This window comes from Tympanuchus pallidicinctus, unplaced genomic scaffold, assembly GCF_026119805.1.
Source record: "Tympanuchus pallidicinctus isolate F22 unplaced genomic scaffold, pur_lepc_1.0 scaffold6, whole genome shotgun sequence".
Lineage (NCBI taxonomy): Eukaryota > Metazoa > Chordata > Aves > Galliformes > Phasianidae > Tympanuchus > Tympanuchus pallidicinctus.
In genome coordinates this window covers 5,569,161-5,585,678 of record NW_026294780.1, presented here as the reverse complement: position 1 = coordinate 5,585,678, position 16,518 = coordinate 5,569,161, and positions in this window count along the sequence as shown.

Below are 16,518 nucleotides of genomic sequence, written 5' to 3'. Positions count from 1 at the left end.
TAGGGCACAGGTTCTGAATGGTTGTTAGCCCATTGAAACTGTGATGAAAATGTGTGCGCACGGGTGGCAGGAAAATATTTAATCATGATGGTTAAATACAAAATGCCTGTAGTTTGAGAGACCACCTAAGGGAGCATTTAACCTAGTAAAAAATCCAGAGTGCTTTGTAGCTTCAAAGGAGCAAATGAGGGGCTGGTTGTGCTGGCTGGATGAGTGGGAAGGATCACAAAGAAAGGTGTTTCATCCTCTCAGTGTCCACCACAGAAATAAGCAACACAGTTCATTTGTGCTAGGTCAAGGAAATCTTGTTCAGCGACCAGCTTTGACCCACACTGGTAACCCAGGTCGCCACGGATGGAGAAGGGCCTCTCCTCCTTCCTTCCTGATGTGAGCTTCTGCATGTGTCTGCAAAACACTTCAGCCTCTTCCTCTATGCAGTTTCTTTGACTACTGGGGCTTTCTAAGAGCGGGAAGGGAAATAAGAACAGTTATTTTTCCTTCCATAATGTAGTGATGACAACCCAAGGCAACTGTTGCATGTCTGTGGGTGACTGCATCACTCCATAGCCTCTCTCGGCTGTAGCAGTCTCTTTCTATAATGGTCTCTCTTGACCAGCCCTGCTGCATTTTGCAGCTACCAGGAGCATTGCAGCATTCCCCTGGTGAGACAGACACTTCTGCATCGCATGAAATGCTGTAGCAATACTTCTACGAGGTATGACAGCAAATAAATGCATTCTCTTGTTTATTCTCTTGACACAGATTGTAAGAAGACAAAATGGCATGATGCTAAATTAATATATTTTAATGATTCTGATTATAACAAATAGGGGAAATGACACAAGCACAGTCCTATGTAATTAGACAGCAATCTTGTGCTCTTCTCCAAGTGCTGCAGCCTGCCTCTGAGATGAAGAATAATTTCTGTTTCCAGAGGCCTAAAATTATTTTTCAAGACACAAATCAAAATAATTTTCTCTTGTGCCTAATGTTTTTCAATTCTATGCAACATTAATATGAAGTTATTTATAAAACTCCTTATCTGCAACCAGCTCTGCAAAAGCATTTTGGATAATACTCAAAACATGTTAAAACATAAAGCACTATTAAAAGTGCCCATCAAAGAGCTGCAGTAAATGTTTAGTTGTTGGGGATCGGTATCAATTTCACTGAAAACCATGAAGCTGACTATGTATCAAAGCAGTGAAAATTTTAAGCAACTAAAATGAAAACCTGAAATGGCATCAAAATGTCACCATTATGGAATTAAGGGCAGTGATTTCTAAGCACATGAGAAAAAGCATATTTCCAGAGGGTTTCAGGTATATCGAATGCTACTGTAGAGAGCCTGCCAGTTCACTGGCAGTTCACTGCTGTCAGAGCATTTTAAAGATGAGAGAATTTAAAATAGAACTGTTTTTTATTGTTGTAATTACTGGTGATTGTGGTTTTTCTGGTTGGTTTGGGGTTTTGTTAGTTTGATTGGTATGTTTTGGTGCTTTGTTTAGTTCGATATTTCATTTCTTTCTGGTTCTGAGCTGAAAAACTCAAATTTGAAAAACTGTCATTGAGTTTGCCCCTATTTCTTCATTCTTTCTTAATTCTCTTTTAGAAAGCAAAATTCAAGACAGAAGCAAGAAAAACCATGAGAATGGTAATAATAATAATAATGTTAAGAATGAATTATTTAAAAAAGCCCTCCACAAAAGCCTAGAACATGCAGACAAAAAGATATTTAAGTTTTGAATGAAAAAAAATGAAATGGTTAAGAAAAATTTAAGGGATCAAAAATATTCACAATGTGACACTTTTGATCATTTTTGGAAGTCTTTTTTTTTTTTTTTTTTTTTTCTTTATTTTCCCCCATTCTGATAGTGTAAAAAACAGATATCATTTTACTACTCATGCCTTCTCTTCTCTGTGCAGTAGCAGTAAGCCCAGGCACAGGCGGCTAATCAGACCCCTATTCAGCCAAGCACTGCATGTGTGGTTGCAAAGTTGTTTTAATTTGTAAATTTGACAGTAAAATAGGGAGTTCTTTTTGCAGATTGGACAGAAAGGACACAAGAAGGGCAAAACACAAATCTGTAGAGAGACTTGCAGCAGGCAAGTCAAGGGCAACCCCTTCAGAGGCAAATTTAATCATTCATCATCAATCCAATTTAGGTTGTGTGGAATATTAGGAGAGAGCAGTCGCTTCTATTATATGGAGACAAAGAAATTCATTCAAATCAAGCTCGCTTAAAAACAAGAAGTAAATGATTGTTTCCATCCTGTCTAATTCTAAAGATCCATTCACATCATGTAGCACCAGCTCACTGGATAAAGGAGATTCGGAGTTTAAATGATACCATGACTCTTGCAGACAGATGATGGTTTTACCACCGTCTCTAACCCTACCTCACAAAGAGATTTCACCACATTAGGTTGCTACTTATATTTCACATTTTTAGGGAATTTAATAGCCATGAGGGACCTGTGACTATGAAGAATGTATGGATCTTCACCAAGTCCCTTTGCCAGAACAGATCATTGGTTTTGGTTACTTTCTTGGCAATTTCTCCACTGGCTTGAATTGACTTTTACTTCTAATCATTGTTCAGCTAACAATGGAGGGAAGTGGCTTGGTTGATTTCTCCCTTCTAAGGCTTTTGTAGAAATCAAATTTGCAGCTGAGCCAGCGTAAGGCATATTCCTTACTTTGTATTCTTCACTTCCATCCTTTCCTGCTCTGCTCTGAGGATTAGCATGCAATTCTGCTGGTGCATCAGCTTTCTGCTGATCTTCTCCTTAGGGAGAAATTTCCTGAATAAACCTCTTAAAATACAAGCAGGAATGGTCTCATTTCAAGGATCAGTGACAATTCTGAAAAGACTAGTGAGAGAAATTCTTCAGGACTGCTTAATTGTGTTACAGAGAATCTGAACCAGCCACTCACTTCAAGCTACTACTTTTTGCTGAATAATTTCACATGCAAGTAATTTTAAATGTGACCTCCAGTCTCCCAAAGTACCCCAGTCTCTTCTGCTTTTGTATTACAAACATCCTACTTCTTGAAGACAACACAGTTACACACTTTTTTGAACCACAATGAAAAAAAATATTAAGGCAAGCAACCTGCAAATGGAGCTACTTTGTCACCAGAGGAAGCCTGCACAAAATCTGTAGATCTGATCATTTCAGATGTGAGGTGGTTGTTTATTCACAGAGTCTAAGGACTGGCAGTGGTAGAAATTGGAAGTGCCAGTTTTTCTTTCCAAATGTGCCTTTAATGTGCAGCGTGCTTCTGTATATAGAAGACATTAGCATGCATGTAGCCTCAAGAAAACAGTATAGGGGGAGCTGGGATATTCACTGCAAATTATTTCCTAACACTACAAAGGTCTGGGATTTTTTTGGCACCGAAGTATTGCTATGCAACCCTGTGATTTGCCTTTTCCCCTCAGTGATTCAAAGTGACAGACTTTTAAACAGAATTACATCCCCGTAAGCAGTCTCCCGTGCTCTGGAGATGGGCAGGATGGCACAGACAATAAGGAAACATGACTGGAATACAGATACTACTGTCCTTGCTGTTTGGCTTCCACACACAGATAGGTGTTCAGCTTTTTTCCAGCAATGAAAGAACATTGTGTGCTCTCGATGCACTTTATTTCTGAAGCAAAACAGTATGTTTTTGAGTATGCAACAAAAACAGGGAAAAGGCTTAGAAAGGAAAATCTGAATAGGCTATTTCTTCTCAAAGGATGAAGTTTTCTGTTCTTGTGAGATTGGACCTTTAAGGCAGCTCAGCTCTTTCACAAGCCCATTGTTGCTATGCAAGAATCCTCCCATTATGGGCAAGTATTATTCTATCCAGTCTCATTCTGTACTCCTCTGCGGTGAATTCATAAATGAGAAGCAATATAGCAATATGATTTTTGTAAGGAGCTTTCACAGAATCACAGAATCACCCGGGTTGGAAGGGACCTCAAGGATCATGTAGTTCCAACCCCCCTGCCTAGCAGGGCAACCAAACGTACACATTCAGATCAGGTTGCCCAGGACCCCGTCCAACCTGGCCTTGAACACATCCGAGGACGGGGCATCCACAACCTCCCTGGGCAGCCCGTTCCAGGGCCTAACCACTCTCCTTGTAAATAACTTCCCCCTAACATCCAACCTAAATCTTCCCTCCCTCAACTTGGATCCATTTCCATTAGTCCTGCTGTTGTCAGCCCTTTTGAAGAGTTTACTCCCCCCCTGGGTGTAGGTTCCCTTCAGGTATTGATAGGCTGCAATGAGGTCACCCCGCAGACTTCTCTTCTCCAGGCTGAACAAGCCCAGCTCCCTCAGCCTGTCCTCATGGGGGAGGTGCTCCAGCCCCCTGATCATCTTAGTCGCCCTCCTCTGGACCCTTTCCAAAATCTCAATGTCTTTCTTGTACTGAGGGCTCCACACCTGGACACAGTACTCCAGATGGGGCCTCACAAGAGCAGAGTAGAGAGGGACAATCACCTCCCTGTCCCTGCTGACCACCCCTCTCCTGATGGAGCCCAGGATCCCATTTGCCTTTTGAGCTGCCAGTGCGCACTGCTGGCTCATGTTAAGCTTTCAGAATAGAAAGTCCTACTGTCACCACATGACTGCAATAGAATGAAAACATCAAACTCTTTTTGAGCATCAAACCTTCTGGAGGGGCAGAAAGATTTAGGTTAACACATAGCCTGGGACCATAGACACCTCTCTGCAAAATCAGTGTGTCTATAGGGAAGATAACTTGGTTGTTTTGTGTCCTTTACAGATAAAAACACTTTTCATGGCTACGAGAAGGATGAAATAGTTAAGCTTTCAGATGCCCAGAAGCCCATGTGTGACATTCATTGACATTCCATATTAAAGAACTGCTGAATGTTTGGTGTCTTTTGGGGTGTTTGTTCCATGCCCTCTATATACATATAGAACCAGAAAAAAATCCTGGTATCAAATTATGCACTGATATAGGTTCATCTGCTTCTCTGACAGGACTGGCCATTTATAAATTTATGAGACAATCAATTTCAAGCCTTAAATCTTTTCCTACCTTGCTTCCTGATCTAGGATGTTACAGACTTTCCACAATGCCAGCCAACTGAGTGAGAAGTGTGGAGTGAGTTCAACACAGAGAATTTGTAATTAGTCTCTGTGGCTCTATTGCCAACAAGGCTTTAATCATCAAAGATTCTTTCTGAAGAAATTTGGATTTTACCTTTGGTGCACAAGATGAAAGATCTTCTTGCACTCATAAAATTTATAAGATTGTATTATTAATTTATTTCCAGTTTCTTAAAATTTTTCCATTGTCAAGGAGTTGACTAGATCAATCTATGCCCATGAGAGGGGGGCAGTAGACCGCTAGCCTCCCCCTCCTCCCTGTCCCACTGGCCCCACAAAATGAGAAGGAAAAGGGATAGGGAGATGGGGAGATGGAAGCTGGGCTCAAGGAAGGAAAAAAAAAACCCACAAAAAACAGTGGCAACGATCTATGGAGGAAACTTATTTTACTGACTGTGATATCAGAATGCAAAATAACACAATATAATCCAACCTAATTGAAATTGAGACTAATAAATCAAATAAGATAGGAGAGAGTTCCTGAGACCGAGTCAAACCTGAAAAGCTTGGAACGGATAGGAAAGCACTCTCCAGCACCCACTGCAAGGCAGTAAGAGACCACCTCACCCAGAAGAGCCAGATCCCATGACTTCTGTAATGTACAGGGACCAGTATCTGGAATTGGAGCATTAACACTTTAACTCCCAGTGCACTACATGATATTATGATGTGGAATACCAAAAATCGGAAAACACAAAACCATGACATTCATGATTCAAATGTGAACTCACCTATGGTTAAACACACTGTGGCTTGTACTGCAATAGCGTGGAAAGATCACTAGTGAAAAAAGAAAAGGGGCAGGATGGATGCTTTTGACACCACAGCACCTTCCATGAGGAGAGGATTAACAGAAATCTCTGAGGTATGTTTGTCTTTGTATGGAGAGTGTGAAGCCAGGCTCCTAGGCTTGGATCTGACTAAAGACGTTGGTCCAATCATAGAATCACTCAGGATGGAAAAGACCTTAAAGATCATTGAGTCCAACCATGACCTCACCATACTACCCTGACTCCAACAAGCCTCTGCTAAATCATGTCCCTGAGCACCACATCCAAATGGATTTTAAACACATTCAGGGATGGTGACTCAACCACCTCCCTGGGGAGCCTATTCCAGTGCTTCACAACCCTTTCTGTAAAGTTCTTCCAACCTAAACTTATGCTAGCACAACTTGAGGCCATTTCCCCTCATCCTGTCACCTGTCACCGATGAGACATGGTCACAATTCTGAGGGCCTTGGTCCTCCAGAGCTGAATCCAGGAATAAGTGAGCTTTTGTCATTGGGCACCTTCCAAAGGAACCCCAAAAGGCCAGTTTGTTTGATCCAGGAGCTCTCTAAAAATTTCATGAATCAAATGTTGAGCCTGATCTCAGGCCTGTGAAAAAGTAAGAAGAGCATATGCCTAAATTTATTTTATGTGGTACATACAGCTCAAGATCAACTCCTTTTGTATTGCTCTTGGAGGACATAAAGACTTCATGAACAACAGTCTTACTTAGGCTAAAGACTAGGCAGATCACCTGTCTCCAAAAACTCCTGGACAGGTCTCCATAAACAGATGTTGCACACAATTCAAGAATTCTTGGCTAAGTTTTCGCTGTTCTTAGCATACATTTCCCTTCTTGCTATAAATTTAATGACTAACTGAAGATAAGGTAAAAAAGGAGTGGAAGCGAGCTAGAATCTAGGATTTCTCTTTGTAAATAAGTGGACCACAAGCCATGCTCTCCTTGACTCATAGAACTCAGAGAACAAAGAGAGTGAGATTCATTCTGTCTAAAACTTGAACATCTGAACTTGACCTCAGAAACTTTCAGTTACGAAAAAATAGGTGCTCTTAAAATTGAATTGTTTGCTTTTTCTCTCACTCGATACTGGCAGCAGCAGCCAGTAGAGCTCCTATTTAACTCTTACAGGAAAGCTTCTGTCCCAGTTCGGGAGTTTCAGTCTAGGTCAAGTGAGAAGACACCTATTTCTTCAGCCTGCTTAAGGACAGAATGTGGACACATAAATAATTCAAGGCTTCCAAGGAATTACTAAGCTATTTTATCAGAGTAAAGCGGCACTAAATTTGAGGAGGTAACCTGCAAATTACAATTTTAAACTACAACTAAAATCTGAAAATAAGCACAATTTTTTTTTAAAAATGCCCCAGTACTGAGTTGCGGTTTGGTTTACCATGTTCCATTAAATGACTCTTAGTCATCGGATCTTCATTTTTTCTCTAAGTCTCTGAGGCACAAATCCAGACAGACCATGTTCACATCAGTTCTCCCTTTCAAAAATTATGCTAAGAAGATCAAGATAGTCATTTACAAATGCCTCAAGCAAACAGAACATATGAGGAATTTATTTCCAAGACAAACAGGAAATCATAAATAATCAGAATCTCACTTTCTTGCACTTAAATAGAGACAAGTCAAAGATGTGACTCTCCAGGTAGTGATGTCTAAAATACCCTTTAAAAATAAATAGAAGGTTTCTACTAACTTATTCCATTTTCCTCAAGCTGCTAAGCTGGGATTATGTTATTGTTTCTTCTGCAGCTGCTTTCCCCATGGTGAATTTCTCCTTGAAGATTTCCTTTTTCCTGCATATCTTCTATCATTCGTATTTCATTGTCTCACTTTCTGTTTGAAATTATCCTATTTCTTGTTATTTTTCTTAGAAGGTTTATTCCACTTCTGCCTCTCCTTTCTGTTCTTCCTTTTTCCGCTTTGCTATTGTAATCTTGCCCTTGGTAAACTCCTACTACCAAAGCTCAGATGGACAAGATCTCCCACTGGGAAACTGCAAACACACTTTCTATTGTCCATTAACACTATGGTGAATGATAGAGTTACTGAAGTTCAGAGGACAGTTTCTCTAGGACCCTAAAATTTAGAAGCAAACTGGATGAGTGAGATTAACATTTATCCTTTTCAGTTTCCTTGTGGTTTAATCCCTTCACTCTACACTGTTTAGCTGTATCCTCTGGCTTCTTCTGGATCTTTTTTTCCAATAGTTTTTTCCTCCCTTTTAAGACTGAACAAGTGGCAAAGACCCTCTCAAACATTATGGGTTTTAATGCCCCACATCAACATGAAACTTGTTCTTTCTTATGAAGCATATCTGGTTGAGTGCTTCATCTCTGGCCCTACCAAATACCAAGACACTGTAAGGAGGGCAGAGTCTGCACTCTGTGCTACTCTTCCTGCATTCATTATGAGCATCTCCTAATCTTCCTATATTCACAGAAAAGTCAGGTGCAGAAGTGAAACATTTATGTAAACAACCTGCTCCTGCAGTTTTTCCTAAATGCTACCTATTTTGCCCAGTCTTAAGAAAGACTCAAACACCCATGTCCACTCCCAAGGACATTTTTGCGCTGTCAGCTTCTACCTTTATGTCTACAGACACGTTTTTTCCTCCAACATCCAATAACAGCAAAAGTTAAAATGGTAAAGGTTGTCTCCAAAATAAAATATCCTCCTGCATGAACTCATATGACCTGTTCTGACAAGCAGAAGCCCATCACTCATTGCTCTTGTCTGTGTACATAAACCTGCTGAAGGTGAGCAGGGACACCAGCAGCTTCTGGACAGCCCAAGCTTCCCAGAATGCTTGCTGGCAGCACTGTGCTCACCGTTATCTGTGCCTCATCTGAGAATACATCATTAAGAAAAACAATCTACCATGTATCAGGAAGTGTGGGAGGAGAAGTATTTTTAAATAAAATTAGTCAAAAAAAGTCCTCAGAAGTGTTAGGCTGAAGTTAGTAGGAAAGCTGGTAACCATGGGAGGTTTCCCCAGCTCTTGGAAGAGAGAGAATCAGGCTTGTGAAGCACTGTGTATGTCAGCCTGGGAGCTACCAGTCCCCAGAGAATCAGTACCACAGTGATCAGCCCAAATCCACAAAAATCAGTGTTGTGCAGACATGAATTTAAAGCGCTGAAAACAAGAAAGTGAACTCAATTACTGCTTGAAGGAATGAAGGAAGGTTAATCCAGACAATTACTCATTACTGCACATAGATGCATGCAGGCATGAGAAAATGAGGAATCACCACAGAGAAAGAAGGACTGGACTGCCCATTTGAGAGCAGATTTTTGTAATGCCAGAGACCTAGTTCTCTTAGAAAGAGACAAGCTCCTGAGCAGGCAGAAGGGAATTCCTCATTCCTCACACTGCACTGCAGCACAAGCCCATGCTGTGGTCTTAAGCTAGAGAGTCTTAATTGCTTCCTGAATTACACTTATTATAAAAGCCCTGATTCATTTCTCCTTTGTGTTGCAATTCAAGTCAGTGCATAGTTTTTGCTAGTGGCAGGCTCGCCTGGGGCTGTCAGACCTAAAACCCTTCTACAGTCTTTGTAGCTAGCCAGCATTCACCGGAACACAAAGCACACTCTCCAGAAATCCATGATGCACCAAGGGAATTTATTTCTGCAACAATCCATTCTGGTCACCACACTCATGTCCACTACTTTCTATATAGCTGTCCTTGTCTAATGGGGATCCTATTTTAAAAATGATTCAATTATTTCTTTAATCCCTCTAATCCATGAAAATTATTTCTGAGCCCAGCCCTGGATGGTAAGAAAATTTCTCTTGATGTTCCACCTAATTTATTCATCACTGGATTATTCCTCTTTGTGTCATCCCTCTCTCTGAGCTTTATCAGTGTTTTCTTTCTCAGTGTTTGCAGATAACTAGCACCTCTCTAGAGAGAACCAAAACTGGACTGCTTTAAAGAGAGAGTGCTGAACATGGGATATATTTGGGCATTTAATATCTGGGTCTTACCTTACGTAGGTACTGTTTGCAACTGCATCTGTCCCATATTCTCTTGGAGGAGAGACATCTGGGAAGGCTGGAGAGTTAGGCAGAGAGAAATGTTATGAGGTTCTACAAGGGCAAATGTAGTCCTACACTGGGGGAGGAATAACTGCATGCATCAATACAGGTAAGGGGCTGAGCTCCTGGAAAGGAGCTCTGAAGAGAAGGACCTGGGTGTCCTGGTGGACAACAGATTGGCCAGGAGCTGGCAGTGTGCCCTTGTGGTCAAGAAGGCCAATGGCATCCTAGGGTGCATTAATAAGAGCATGCCCAGAAGGTTGAGAGTTGATTCTGCCCCGCTACTCTGCCCTGGTGAGGCCACATGTGAAGTCCTACTTCCAGTTCTGTGCTCCTCGGTTCAAGAAAGACAGAGAAATACTGGGGAGTTTCTGGGAAGGCTGCAAAGATGAGTAGGGGCCTGGAGCAACTCCCTTGTGAGGAAAGGCTGAGAGACCTGGGGCTGTTCAGTCTGGAGAAGGCTGAGAGGAAATCTTATCAGTGCTTATAAATATCTAAAGTGCAGGTGACAAGTGGATGGGGCCAGGCTCTTTTCAACAATGCCCAGTGATAGAACAAGGGGAAATAGGAACAAACTGGAACACAGGAAATTCTGTACAAGCATGAGAAAGAGCTTCTTTCCTTGAGGGTGACAGAACACTGGAGCAGGCTGCCCAGGGAAGCTCTGGAATCTCCTTCTCTTGCAGATATTCAAAACCTTTTTGGACCCTTTCCTGTGCAATTGGCTTAGGGAAACCTGCTTTAGCAGGGGATTGGACTAGGTGATCTCCAGAGGCCCCTTCCACCCCCTGTAATTCTGTGGCTCTATGAGATCAAAGGATAAATATGCAAATGTATGCACAAAAGTGCATACCAGCCATTGTCTGCAACAGCATAGCTTTCATTTTAAAATTATACCTCTGCTCAATGTTCTTCTGTCTCTTTGGAGGAGCTCAGTTTATTATTGGTTTTCTTTTTCATGTCCTACCTAAGAATTTATGATGCCCAGGACAGGCATCTGCTCTTTGGCCCTCCACCAGCTTGTGCCCTGGGCTGCTTTCCCAACAGGTGAGCAAAGTATCTCAGAGCTATACCAGTGCTGTGTTCTCCAAATAGGCATTCCCCATTCTTTTCTCTAATGAATATGAATCAGCAAGGTTCCAATTTAAAACAAGCCAAAACTCTAAAGCAGAAGAGGAATTAATACTGTAATATCAAAATATCCCAACAAAAATTTCTTGCTCAGCACTTGCCTGACCTTAGGAGAACCTGAATTCACTGAACTCACCTGAACTCATCCTGTCTCTTCTGCAGTTCCTTCAAGTGCCCCAAAAATTGCTGCTGTGCACTATGGAGATCTCCTGCACCTGAACAGTTGATGCTTTTCTCCTGTACTATCTATTTTCTGCCAGAAGCAGTCAGACCCATGCTTAAACCTTATCAAGATCTGAGCCCCATTCTGATTCCTTTTAACACTCAGTAGTAGGGCTGTGACTCCACCTAAGACACTGGGAGCCATTGGCCTTGTCAAACACTACATTCAGTGCTTGTTCAGTGCTAGGGCAGTGAGTGTGGTCCTTCCTCTACAGGTTCCCCCCAGTTCACCTACCTCCTTCTCAAGCTTCCTCCTTCCCAGCCAGTGCAGCTGCTCTGTCAGGCTGCAGCAGGAGGCTGATCCTGCAGAATAAAAGCAAGCTGGAAACCCCATGCTTCTACAGCCCCATGAAAGCACGCTCATACACAGCAGGGAGGGGCAGCCCTGCTGCACTGTGGACAAGGGATCCACTTCAACTCATGCTCAATTTAGACGCTTGCATTGCTGCTTCTAAGAGCACTTGCATGCTATATTACCCACAGCCATTGTCTTATAACGTCTATAAGGGAGCTCTTTAATTTCTGTTTCATCTCAAGCAGCACCCAGGCCACCAAAATCCCATGAAAACACATTGCAGTACTCAGTTTCCTTCATGCATTTCTCTTTGCCTCCTGGGATCTAAATCCCTGACCTTCCTTGCCAAAACCCTCAGGCCCAGTGGTGTCAGTCACCCTTCTCTCCAGCTATCTAATGGACTGCCATAACAAAGTTAAGCTGACAGCAATTACTCTCAGGATCACTACTTTTTTTTTTTTTTAGACCCGTGGAAGAGTTTATGAGCTGCAAGGCTGCCATTTTCCCCACAGCTATACCATCTGGTCTAGTGAGTGATGCAGACCTTGTCTCGCTCATGTTCAGAAGGCACTGACAGCTACAATACAGGCTCGTCTAAAGTACACAAGTAATTGTCAACTGTGTTTAGTAACTTTGTATGAGTTTTGGAGAAGGTAGATGGAAAATATGGAACAGGAAATTATTGTTGTGACTAGAAACTCAGAGCTGAAAGGCAGGCAGCTGTAGGTAATCAGGATGGAAAGCTACTGCTGTGCCATTTTAGAATTGGCAATTTGCAATCGAGAGATACATTTTTCTATCCTGCCAGCTGGAGCCTCTTGGCAAAGTGGCTATGTTTTTTGAAACTAAACAAATTAATCTTTCTTATTTTTCCCCAGAGTTTTGGGTTTTACCTCAAGAGTTTTGATCTAAATCTTTCTCTTACATCTGACTAACAAAAGACTTATTAAAAATGAAAGAGAACACAAGAAAAATAGGAAGAAATACAAGCATTCCTCTGTATTCAGCACATCAACTGCATTTTGAACATATGAAATCTGAGTCGTTCTGATTTTCCTTATTTTCCATTAATGAAAATAAACAATTTTACATCAACACAGTTGATCGACTCCAGTTTACATTCCTATGAAGAAGTGCAGAGCTTTGATTTGTCTCGTCACACCGTATATAATCAAGTAATAGAAAAAATAGTTATCTTATTTGTAATACTCTGACAAAGGTCTTCTCCAAAAAACATCTTTTATTTTTAGTGAGTTTTGATACATGGTTTGAACTTACAACATATGATTGTTAAGCAGCATAGGCTTATTTTTGATTGTCCGTTTTAAAATATAATGTGATGTCACTATTGTTTTTCTCAGTAGATTATGTAGACAAAATAATTTTCTGATTAAGATGTGTTGAACAAAAAGTCTTAATGTTTGAATATATATTTCCCTTGGTGTTGGTGTCTATGAGAAACTCTTTCAGACATGGAAATCCTTTGCCTTTACTACAGATAAATACTAGTCTTCACCTCATGCTCTGTATGGTACCAGCTGGGTGTGATTTCACAACCTTTTTGTCACCTGTACCACCAGACTTTAGCCCTGAGTCTCTAAAGCACATGCTAAAATTTGGAGGAGCATGTTTAAAAGCAATTTCCTTACTACACCACTATGTTCAAACACATGCTTTTATACTAATGTAGTTTCCTGAATGGATGTGATGAGTAGTCTGACTGCAATGTCTCAAAACATCTGTTCTCAGGAGAATTAGGTCATGTAGGTTTATAGAGCTTAAGGGAAAGGAAAAAATTACAAATGTAGTCTAACCTATTACCCAGATCTGATGTTTGCTTTAGAAGAATGCAGGATACACAGGACTTAATGGGATCAGAACCTTTCTAAAAGTACTCTGGGGATACTTAAGTGTCAAGATTGTTCAGATGACCATGGAGATCTTTCCTGACCTCTGAGCCTTTGAAAAATAACAAAAATGAGTCTGCATGAATTTGCCAATGAATTAAGAGGTTGGCACTGCACCCAGAATTTGACTATTCCAACTGTACTGAACACAGTAGTGACCTTGTGTTACCAGCTATTGTGAAATGGAGTTTGGACAATCATGGAAACTATGAATCTCTCAAGTTAAGAGGGGGTAAGTCATACAGCTGAGACTGAATTTCCCAAGTCCTGTGACCTGTAAGGCTGCACTTCAAGGACCTCTTCAAAACTGATATGAAGAGCTTTTTCTGAATAAGATTTGGATACCTGTTCTTCCCTTTTTTGCTCTGTTCAGTTGCAAGCACGTTTTCCCATATGTTTCCTTCTCTTATTCTCATGTAGCCATCATAACTGAAAATAGTGAAGAGAGAGAAGAAAAAAACCCCACATGTGCTGTATCTTTCCATACGATCCAGGGGGGAGAGAGGGAGTTACAGTGTCATGATCAGAGCTGTCATGCCAAGTTGATGGGTGGAAAAACAACTTGTTTCCATCAGCTTTGGGAGGCATCTTCCACAAGCACAGAGGAGCAAAGAAGCTGGTTATGAAAGAGAGATGAAAAGCAAAGATGGGGAATTAGATTAGAAAGGAGATCTCCGAGATCCGAATTTGCTTCTCAAAATCATTGCTAGGGCCAGAGTTTGTAGCCAAGCTGCTGAAGCTTCAGTGCTGTGCTGAAGTGTTGTGTAATTGAGATCACTTCACCTCACAGGTGCAGAGAAATGTGCATTTACACAGCAAATCCTGCTGGGATGAGAGAAATGTCTTCAGGGAAATTCTGTCAGAGTGAGAAATAAGAGAAGTAATCATAAAAATGAATAAAATGGCTGATTTAGTGAAATTATTTATTTTCCAGATAAGGCAGGACTATTCCTTTATCTATGGCTTTAATTGCTGAACTATGGCATATGATGCTCAATCCCCGTTGCACCTCCTGAATCAACAGCTCCAAAACCCGCTCAAGCATTCTTTAGTGCAGATTTAGGGCTTTAACTGTGGAAATAAATCATGATAAAAGAAGTGTTCTGAGTTCTATGAGACCATACATCTTGAAACAAATAAAGTGGGTTGTATTTATTGGGCTTTATGGGCCTGAAAAAAGCTTAAAGCTCTACTGAAGTGTTTTAGGCAAGAAAGTTTGTATGGCTTGGGGTGTAGGAACAGAGAAAAAATAGACTGACTAGTGTGGTTATACTACCTATGTATGCCAAAAATAGCCTTTCAGGTCCTGAAGGCAGGAAGCCGAAAAATTGTACCAGGTTCATAAAGAGACAATAAAATGATTATAAGATAATGTATAAAGCATGATTTCTAATGAAAGATTCAAGGAGCTTAATCGTTTGATTATCAAAAAATGCCACAAGATGACTTCTTCCCTCTCAAGCCATCTCCACAGGGATGAGAATATAGGTTGAGATGAGAATACAGCCCAGCAAGTGAAAGTGTGAGTGGATTAAATAAATAGCTGAAAAGCTACCTCTGCCCAGATGTGAAATAAAGCTCAAGTTTTTAAACTGGGCACAATTTATGACTGGAAAAACATACCCAAGGTGATATATTTCACTGGAAACCTTCAAACACTTTTGACTAGAAGAGATGACCCAAATCAGAATTAGCAGATCTTTGTCTCAATGAAGATCACAACAGAAGATTGCTATTGTACCTTTTGAGCTACGAAACTATGGAAGAAACAGTCCTAGAAATGAAAACCTATATTCTTAGGCAGTTAGGTTCCAATTAAAGCTGCCTGAGCCAACAAGATTTCGACAATTTACAGGTGCTAGGTGTTTACTTCAGACCACTTGTCTATTTTCTATCTGTGGTCAGCCACAAAGATGGCATCTCTAGCACGTGTCTCATTTAACACTTAAACAGATCAGAGGAATTGTCCCTTAGAAGTATTACATTCAATATAAACAGAGATGGAGCCTAACTGTCTGGCTGTCTATCCTGCTTTTAGATGATTTAGTGTAAGTGAAATGAATGCTACGCTCTTCTCTCAATATACTTGTACGAGAGGAATTTTTAGATTGCACATTTTCTTAGATTAATCTCTTCGAGACAAAGAGAGAGCTTTAATACATCAATAGAAGCATGAAGGTGCTTTCACTCTAGAGATAATGTTCCAAGGCATTATCAAATTTAAATGATACAAGGTTTTTATAGCTTATTCTGCTATTAAGTGACATGTGACTCTATCACTCCAGTGACTCTGGGGTGTCTCATTAACTTCAGCAGAGATGTACAGCGCAGCTGAGGGAAAAGTTCTCTGTAAATATTTTACATGAACTTTATTGAACGTAGTTTGGGTTTTCTTCTGAAGCACTGAGACTGACTTCAATAGAAGATTTCCCTGGGAAAATAATGAACTATTTGGGCAATTCTCAAAAATAATGTTTTACACTTTTGTTCTTATTAATGATGCCTTAGACACATCATACATATTTAACATATGCAGGTCAGTATGGACTACCATGAGTTCCATAGACACGGCAAGCTGAAACTAGTTTTGTTAGTGGTTTCAGAAAAGGGAAGATAAATATATAAAATGAATCTGCTTTGTAGTGAAGGTACTTGAAGTCTTATCGAGACTTTCAAGCTGTGAAAAGATAGAAAGTGGGCTGTTTCCTGTTTTATACTCCTTAGGAAAGGAGTAGCCTGCTTACCATCATAATGTTGTTTGCTTTGCATTCTATATGTAAAATGGTGAACAGGTAAAATATCACTCAAGAGATGATACAGCCTTTTTTTTTTTTCCTCCTGGGATTAAGTCATCTTTCACTTTAAAGTGATTGGTTTCAATCTGCATGGCTTTTGTCAAAATACATAAAGGTCACTGCTATCTTTTGATTCTTCTGTGGCTCTTAAGTGCTTGTGAGAAAGGAATTCTTGGCTTGGCTCCATTTCCAAAAA